This window comes from Acanthisitta chloris, unplaced genomic scaffold (genome assembly GCF_000695815.1).
Source record: "Acanthisitta chloris isolate BGI_N310 unplaced genomic scaffold, ASM69581v1 scaffold15521, whole genome shotgun sequence".
Taxonomy (NCBI): domain Eukaryota; kingdom Metazoa; phylum Chordata; class Aves; order Passeriformes; family Acanthisittidae; genus Acanthisitta; species Acanthisitta chloris.
In genome coordinates, this window is record NW_008654466.1 from 3155 (window position 1) to 13302 (window position 10148).

Consider the following 10148-nt stretch of genomic DNA (forward strand, 5'->3'; position numbering starts at 1 on the left):
CCTGAGCACCTTCCAATCCCATTGATTTCAGCTAGCATTAGCAGCAAATCAGCGTAACACCAGCTTTGACTAATGATGGACAACAGAGCCCTAAACTAATGGGAAGTCAATGGGAGTCTTGCCAATGGCCTCACCAGGCTTTGCTCAAGGCCTTAGAAGCATTTTCCCTTCCTCTGAAAAATACGAGGAATTCTCTTGGCATGAGGAAGTGGCTTTCTGTGTCCCATATAAAATAGTTTTGGGTAGCCTCTGGCTCTTACACTCCCTGAGACTCTCCAGCATTTTTTCTCTCTCTATTTTTTTCTCAGGTTATGAATATGATGCAGCCATTCAGTTCACCCTGGAAACACTTCAAACGCTCACAACACCAAGGACTGTTTGTCTGACCGCAACTGTGGCTCCACCCCCAATTAACAAGAAAACTCTCATTTCTAGTTCCAGCAAGGTCAGGATGTACGTGGACTTCATTCATAGCCATCACTATAGAAACTCCCAGGATCAGAAGAACAGAAAGAAGAACAATGTACCTGGCAGGTTGAGATTAATGCCCATAAGAGATGAGGCATTTATGACACTGCTTAAGCTCATGCATGAAGAACTCTGCACTGAATTCTTTTACAAATTGATATCAGGTGTTATAATGAATGGCCTTTCCTTGTAACATTGGTCTCATGAGTCTCATGACTAGCTCATGAGGTTCACTCAGGTTCTGGTCCCAGTTCTCTGCAGTGTGGGCTGTATATCTGACCCCTAAGCCACACAATGCTGTGGCCTCCCCTGGCACTGTGCATCAGCTGTGCCTGGCATACAGGGCTGGAGGGCCAGAGAGCAGCAGCAGTGCTCTAGTTCAGGAAGGGCTCTCTGTAGTTGGATACCTACAAAGGGGCTCCCTGGAAACAGCTCAGGACCACGACCTATCCTCTCCCTGGTAATGCAATGATGCAACTGCCTTGCCTGCTGTCTGACAAATTGCTGCACTGGTTCACAGGCCAGCAGAGGACGGAAGAGGCCTGCCAGAATATTTTAATGGTGGTTTGCTGTTGCCACTGTGAATTAAAATAAGGAAGTATGCTGCATATACAAATCTGTTCAGCAAGTTGTTGCTCCCCCCTGAGCATATCATGGATCATAAATCTCAGTTGTTGCTGCATTATAATTATTTGCACTCCTTTATTTTCCAGGAACTTGTGTAGTCTTCTGACAGAAGCATACATTTTACACCATGTCACAAGTGTTAGACTTCTGAAGGTTTTATCTCTGAAGGTAATGTAAAAGCTTTGTTGTGAGGTCTCCTAGAGGTGTAGGTAGGCATCATACTGTTTGAAAGACTTTCTTTCAAATGTATCCCAGGAAAAAGGAACCCTTGTGTAGAATTTGTGGCATCTTAAATGATGGTTTCAATGTGGGCCTTTCAACCATAAAGAAGTTTCCTGATTTCATTCTTTGTGCCTAAAATGCATAGATGGAAGAATAAAAACTTGAGTTCAAAAGTCCAAAGTCATTTACAAGGGAGAGAACACCGGTTCACATTCCTTCCAAAATACCTTGTTTTGGAAGTTTGGTTTTGGTTGTTTGCATCCTCAGAAAATCCTATTTTGCAGGTTTGCTACTGTACTTTTAAAATATTTTATTAATACATAAAAGCATATTCATTCAAATGACTAGTGCTTAAAATGGATCTCCTGCTGTATTAATAATGTAGTTGGTAAAGGACCACTGTAAAATCAATACTAATTTAATAAATGATACTTAATTAAACATTAAACAGGAATTCAACGTAGCTGGAGACCAGAGTATCAAATACTTTGAAATAACTCTAAGCCATCATATTTCAGATTTTTGTACCATAACACTTTTGCATGGATTTGCAGCTTAGCTTTCTAACACAGTACAGATGTGAACAACAGACACAGATTATAGCCCTTTTATATGAAATAGGCTCTACTCTCCAGATGGAAATTTGTCAGATTCCTCAGAGCTAAGAAACATCCAAAAGACACTAGTTAAGAAACTCTTCAAGAATGAGCCACTTTTAATGATCCACAACCACACAGGAACAAATAAGGCTTTGAACAGTGTCCAGTTGTTTGTCTCACAAAGACAGGGACTCAGCTGAGAAAACTGACTTTTGGACACCACTAGAAGTAGCATACTCTTAACTAGATCATTTGTATTTTTTCATGTAACCTAGATTTTCCAGACATCACACCTGAAGAAAGCCCTCATACCATTACACTGAAAAGGACATTGAGTGTAAGAAGGAGCAGTAATATTCTTACCTAAACATATAATAATTCAACTATTCTGACTTTTGCATCCTACCACCAAAAACCTAAGTTCTTTCAAAACAGTGCTTAAATGTGGCTTTAACTGATGTTATACTATGCCTACATATGGAAGTAGTTAGCAAGGAGAAGTTGGGATGAAATACCAGTGTAAAGCTTTGCCCAAAACCCAAGAAGAATCTGAGAGAGGAAGTAGTTCAGTTAACTTATTTTTCCTCTCATTTTTCACTTTTTTTCCTCCCTGCAGTTCCTTTGATTCATGTCCATAAATGGACATACCAAAAGCCACTACGTTCTCACAGTGTTTTTCAGCCTGCCTGGAACCAGGAAATACCAGGAATTTCTTCAAGGAACCTGTTCCCAAACTGTATTAAAGCCTTCAACACATTTAGCGTTTGAACAGTTCAGAAGCATGACTAAGGTCCCGTCTCCACTGCAAGGCCAGCATTGCTCCTGTATCAGAGAACAACTGCTTGCAGTCATCACTGCTAGTCCTGGCTTTTTCAGCTCTTTACTGTGTTAGTCGGAGCCCACAACCCCTGAGTAGTGTATCTGGGCTCATTCTGAAAAGTTCCCCTCTGAAACATCTGGCTCCATATTGTGGCAGCATTCCTCAGCTCCTGTCTGTAATTGGGGCAGTGCCAAATGCAGGACTATTTGCATTTGCTTAATGGTAAGTAAATTCAACCCTAATAGTAGTATAAAAGTGTTTATGTTGTGAGGAACAAAGCATTTTACAGCCTCCTGAGCAGGACCAAAAGGTTGCTAACATGGTACTGCAGTGTTAATACAATCCAGTGGTGCCTCCATTCATTACTCAGCCCCATTAATTGCACCACTGAAAGAAATGCACAATCCAAATAAATGTTTGTTGGTTTAAATGAGTCCTATTAAAACCAGGTATTTAACAGCTTTCAGCAGCTATGAAATATGTTTTCCTGCTCCTGAGCTAAATGCTAAGAACCAGCTTTTCAGCCAGTTTTCAGGACTTAGGTCTGCCTAACTAACTGACATTACTGCAGCCAGACTGGTTTAGACCACCTGTGACCCAAAGTCCTGAGGCTGTATGGTTTTAGGGGAACTGCACAGAGCTGTGTGCCTGGGAGGGCTTCTGAGAGGGCACAGGCTGGATCCTGTGGCATTTAATGGGCAATAAGCTCATCAAACTTGCAGGAGCACAAACTGCACAAGAAAGGATTCTGTAAACAGCTAAAAGTACAACCTACCAGGGAAGTGGTAAGCCAGTGTGTCTGGTAATGAATGTGATGGACAAGGATTCAAAATAGATCTGAACTATTATTCAAACTTTAGGCAATGTAACATCTGAGAAGGTAAAAGATATAATCTTAATACACTGTGGTATGTTACAGTGTTAATTATGTTTTCTTAATTACATATTTCTTAATTCATGCAATTAAAAACCCAAGTCTTTACTCCTAACCAAAGAAGATGACATTTCATGTCTTCTGATGAGATTCATTTCATCATGAACTTTGTAATTTAGCATACTGTGCTCTGAAGGAACTTCCTTTGCCCTAACTCTCAGCTTTGGTTACGTCACATGCTCTGAACTATTCACTGATCCGAGAGCAGGTACAGCCCAGAGGACATCTGTAATGATGCTCTGCTATCTCACAGCTCCTTTCCCAGGTGGAGAACCTGGCAGGAGGAGACAAATGGTAAAATGACACAAAACAGATCAGCTAAACAGATAACTATCCCTCTGGGGTTCAGCTTCACAGTCAACAAGAGCAAAACAGAAAGATATTAATGTGCAAAATTTATACCTTCCCACCTGTGAATCAAGAGGAAAAGAGAAATGTGTATTTGATGAAAACCATGAGAATAATTGAGGACCACCACACACTGTAAAGTCAGAGAGTAAAAGAACAGAGTCCTCCTGAGACTATCCTTATCTTCACAACTTTCCAATTTCTGCCACCCTAAGAAAGGTCAGTGTTAAAGTACATTGATTCCAGTGGAAAATAGTATTTGTTTTAACTTAATGCTGACAAACACCACATATCCAAGCGAGCAAACATGCAGAGCAGTGGAAATGAGTAAAAGTCATGTTTGGTTCTAGATTTGTGAGGTCAAAAAGTTCAAGGTCAATAAGTTCTGAAATCTCATGTGGAAGGAGTTAATGAAGAAGGCCAGCTCATCTTATCTTAGGAACTGCCACAAGTGTCTCGATGGCTTTTCGCATGAGCATCCCATCTAGGGGAATCTGCTCAAGTGAGGTTTTTCTTCACATGTAACTCCAAAGGTTTTTATAAGATGGCATAGAAATGAAATATTTGTTTCCTTCCATTGATCCTTCCAGCCACAGCTCCATAGCCACTATGTAGTCACATTGGAAAGAACTACATTGATCAGAACATGCCCTAGCCAGTGATCTGGAATTGATCCCAGCATGGCTAATGCCTATGTGAAGCCATCTGGCACCAGCATTTCAAGGGAAGGCAATATTTTGCTTTGCATGCTGTGTTATAGGTTCAGCATTGCTGCTTATCCTTATGATCCGTAGAAGTAATAAAAAGCACTGTAGAAGTGCCAATTTATTTTAGAGTTGTTTTATTAGATACCCTAGGAAATGCTGTTAGAAAAGAATTGGTAATGTTACTCACCTTCACTAAACAGAGGGTCTGACTTAGACCTAATCAACACGGGATATGCCTAGTGTAGGGATATCCTGTGAGGTCTAACCTTACACACACATCCCCACTATAGCTTTCTGTATTATGTAGTTATGAGGATGCAGTTATAATATGTGTGTCATCTTATACGATATTCCACTCTACAAATGTGAGTATGCTCCTCTTACCCTTTGGAAAACTGTATACGCCAGTGATTTTGAGTTCTCGCTCCTCTGATTTTTGCAAGAATATAATGAGCTTGGCAAATCTTGGAAGTACATCCAGCCTTAAGAGAGCAAGGACTCAGGGTAAAAACTTGTTTTCTCTATGAAGAATTAGTAGACTTCTTACATGCAGAAATAAAGCAAGACTCTTCTGTCCTTCAGAGTGCTTTAATTTCATGCAGTTGAAAAGCAAATTAGAGGCTATTGATGTAATGTTTTCTTTGGCTTCTCCATGGCATTCTCCATAGACTTTATCACAAAACAAATTAGAAACAATTATGTATATTTGCTAGCAACCACACACAGGCTTATACCATGGCCCTCTCAACACAAATCAGAGCCAAACAAGCAACTGTGATGCTGGCTAATAAAATCTCCTTGTGCTATATGGTGACTGCTGATTGTGAGAGGCAGCTGGTTCTTCTTCCAAATAGTTAACAGCTTTGCCTAACATCTCTCTAAGATCATTTATTAGACTTCATTAAAAAAAATCATTGAATATTTCTGTGCTCTGTATATCCATAGCAGGACAACTTGTGGGCTAGTAGAATTGCACAGAAACATCCTGTCCTTTAGACAGGAAATAAAGAATTGTGAACTGACATCTGTATTTTGTCTGTTTGCTTTTCCAAAACAAGGAGGAGGCAAAAGGCAGTCTGTCATTTTATTTAATGAGTTCATTGAGATAAAAATTTCTTTATCGATGAGGCAATTTTGCAGCATATAATTTCTGTTAGATGACGCTGCTAATAGATGGTGTAGGAAGTACAGCAATATATTGTCGTATTTAACCTCGCTAGCATTTTATACACCACCCGAACCAGTATCAAACTACCAACTCCTGAAACAGCAAATACAGCCGAAGGCCCTGTCGGGTCCCAGCTGGCACAGGGCTCAGCTGCTGAGGGCTGCCAAACTTAAAGCCAGGCCCAGGGATGAGACAGGGCTCTTTCTCTGCATCACACTGACATCCTGTGGCTGCTCGCAGCCGCGGCAATCGCAGCTGCCTTTGCTCCAGGTACAAACTCTGCCTCCTCTACCTCGGTGGAGATAAACAAGTTTATTATGTTCTTTTTGTTGGCAGGTATTTAATTTCTTACTTGAAGCAATTCGTGCTATTTTGTTATGAGGGATGGCGTGAGCTAAGCATAGACTTGTTTGGAATAAAGGGAATCTGTCGTGATTTAACCCCAGCAGCAGCCGAGCCCCACACAGCCACTCGCTCGCTCCCCACCAGTGGGATGGGGGAGAGAATCAGAAGGGTGAAAGTGAGAAAGCTCATGGGCTGAGGTAACAGCAGTTTGACAGGTAAAACAAAAGTCATGCATGCAAGCAGAGCAAAACAATGAGTTCATGCACCGCTGCAGGAGGTGTTTAGCCATCTCCAGGAGAGCAGGGCCCATCACACGTAACGGTTCCTTGGGAAGACAAACACCATCACTCCAGATGTCCCCCCTTCCTCCTTCTTCCTCCCACCTTATATACTGAGCATGATGTCATATGGTATGGATTATCCCTTTGGTCAGTTTGGGTCACCTGTCCCAGCTGTGTCTCCTCCCAATCTCCCATGCATCCCCAACTTCCTTGCCAGCGTGGCAGTACGGAAAGCAGCAAAGGCCTTGGCTCTGTGTAAGCTCTGCTCAGCAATAACAAAAACATCTCTGCATTATCAACTCTGTGTTCTGCACAAAATCCAAACATAGCCTCATACTGGCCTTTATGAAGAAAGTTAACTCTACTTCAGCTCAAACTAGCACAGAATCTTTCTTATTTTCTCAGTTATTAAGGTAGCAGCTACACAGCTCTGCCTGAGCACCATGCATTACTTGGATATATACGAGCACACCTTGTGAATCACAGTTATCTGCATGAAAGATGCAGAGAATAAAACACCCAGGCATGCAGTTAAAATTCTGCCGGAACCAGCCTGCAAATCACAGGATGAGGTCTCATGGATCCCCTTCCTCTCCTGCTTTGGCTGTTGCCATGCTTTGAACTGGCAGCAGGTAGCAGAACAAGAGCCATTGCAGACCCTCCCTGGGCATGCTCTGACTTCCCAATGGCACCCACACTGGAGGAACAGGGCACTACAATATGTCTCACTATATCACAATAATTGTCACCAGCAGGTACCTGGAAAAACAGACTGAAAGAGAGCTTTATTTTTTAAAGGCAATAATAAAGAAGAGTATATTTTAATTGCCTTGCTTTTTATCTCACATGCTTCTTAAAAGCTAGTCATGCTCCAAGGCTCAAGTTTTAGGATGAGCAGGACTTGCTTCTCCTCCTTCAGATTCACATGTAGGGACCAGGGATCTGTCAGCAATCCAATCTTATGTAATTACACCTCTTTTTTTTTTCAAATTGACTAATTATGTTACAATAAGCTTTTGAGTTAAGTCGTTGAAAGTGACAGTTTCCCTCCTGGCTTCTTTAACATGCATGGACAATGACTCAGTCCATTCTGTGTAGGTTTGGTATGCTAAATAGGTCTTTGAGTGTGATGCTCTGGATCTAATTCAAGCCTACTGTAAAAAAGCTCTGATCCAGCTCCTTATTTGAGATCCATTACTGTGAAATGAGTTTGGACATACAAAAGGGCCAGAGGGCTGCTGTGCCTTATCCTCCAGATCCTCTCTGCTGCAGCTGGCCCCACAACAAAGTTGTGGAGCAGGATCTGGTACATGGACAGCTACACTATTTAGACTCAAAAAAGTGGTAAGAAATGCTCTATGTTTGTTAGACACATACACTTCCTTCATAAACACGTTTTCTACAACTCATTTGAATAATACATCTATTCAATACTAGCAATGATGGAGTAGCTATACTTAGTCACTCTGAACCAGAGATTCACCTGAGATTTACTTTCCTTACTCTGCTCCTTAACAGCACTGTGCATCTCATCTGAATGAGCAAAGAACAGAGGCTCTAGAGATATGTTTCCTCAGATCACCTTTCCCAGCTGAACAGCTTTTAACAAGGGGTCTTCACAGAACTTCAGACCTTTGCCAATGATTTCTTAACTAACCTGGCTGGAAATGCTCAGTAAGTCTTAGACCTGCATAGGAACTAGAGACCCTGAGATATCAGTACCACTCAGTCAGGTAGGAGTCAGAAAACTCTCTTCACTCTCCTAGTGCCAACCACTTTCTTGGAAAGGAGGCTGCCTTATGGATTGCCCAGCTTTGTAGCCAGTAGCCTGGTCCTAACTGACCAATTTCTTCAGCTTCTAAAACTCTACCAAGAGTTACATCCCATAACTACCTGTGTGCAAGTACTGCTCTCATGTTGCTGGTTTGAGAATCCAGGTTAGACAAACATTTCCTTATATAGTTTGCCTCACACAGAAATCCTTCTGCCCCCTTTTATAATGTTAAAGGTCTTGGCTCAGCCAAGCAGGTCTAAGAACATATTCTGGTTAACTTCTCTCCTGAGCACTATATTCCTTACAGAAGTATTTTGCATTGAGATTCAGCCTTGACACTGCTGTTCTGGCTGTTTTCAGGATGGCTTTGAAATTCTTAGCATTCACACACCCCAACAAAACTATCGTCTACATAAAGTGTCACTTCTTACACTATCAAAATCTGCTCCATACTGTGTGTCTGAGAAAACCATTTTCCAGTGAGAGGACCAAAATCAATGCATGTTTTATTTTTAAAGGTGGGGCCTTTAGGAAGGTGTTTTCCATCTACCAAGTTCTCAAAATTTATTTTGTTAACAGTGGGAATTGTTTGGTTTTTATATGTTTATCCAGGTTGTTTGGCCCAAAGGAGCCTCTGGTTAATTGATTTTTCTCTTTAAGAAGCTGTGTGATTGTTCTCAACTGATAAATCTATTCCCTCCAGCTCTCAAAGCACTGCCCATTTTTTATGCCCTTTCAGTAATGGAACATTTGCACTCTTACTGAAATATCTACAGCTTTTAATTTTGTGGACTCTGATATTAAGTTGCACATGGCTATTTCTTGTAGGTAGGACTTTTTCATGTAATACTTTGGGTTCACCATCATGCCAAAAATGTTCTTCTGTCAAAACCTTTGTTTTAGTATGGATGATGCTTTGGGAAATTGTCCTTGTAAAGGATTCATTGTGGATGTTGCAGGAATCTCCATATTTTCTATATTCAATGAGCTACACGTTATGACACTATATGAAATCAAGTGCTGAATCTGAACAGATGTCACCAACTGTTTTCCCAGTGCTGTAGCTATCTATGCCCTCAGATGACAAAGCTATGGAGTCTGCAAGTCATTCTAGCTTCTGACAAGGACACAGAGCCAGCAAGTGGGTGTGTCTAAAATTTGGTGCCTTCTTCCTAGAGTTGTTTTCTGATCTTCCCAAGTTTGTTTGCATTGCCCTTTATGCATACTGATAAATGTCCAATCAAATGAAAACCCCTTTCCCCTCCATGCGAACAACATATCAAAGTTGTGTCCTCTGGAACCTGAGATCTACAGCCAAATTTGTTGACTTAATGAAAATAGTCTTTACCACCCAATCTATTAGCTGACTTTTCTCTGAAGTAATGAACTTTCATTGTCACAACACCAACCCAGCTCTCTCATTTGAATCAGGCTATTTTGGCCACAGTATGTTCTGGTCTTTCAGCATATGGGGCAGGGAGTCTGGAGTCATGCTTTTGCTGTTTTTTTCCTTGTATTTTTTTTCAGAAAGCAATAGACAACCTGGTTTATATTATGCAATCCCCAAGAAGACATCCATTTCTGCAAGACATCCCAAGAACAATTATTTCCCCCAGTGATGAAGTGGTTGATACAGAGTCACACTGCATTTCAGCAGTGGGAGTTAGCAACATATATTTTATGTGATTTTAGTTCATTTATACAAGTGTTAATATCTGCAGCGTACTTAATTCCACTGGCATGCTTGACACACAGTATATACAGTCATTTATATTTAAAAAAACCCTTCCTCATTGATAGGAAACTGCAGCATAAGCTTCTGCAGCATTTTGATTCTTTTCACCTAAGTAATTCA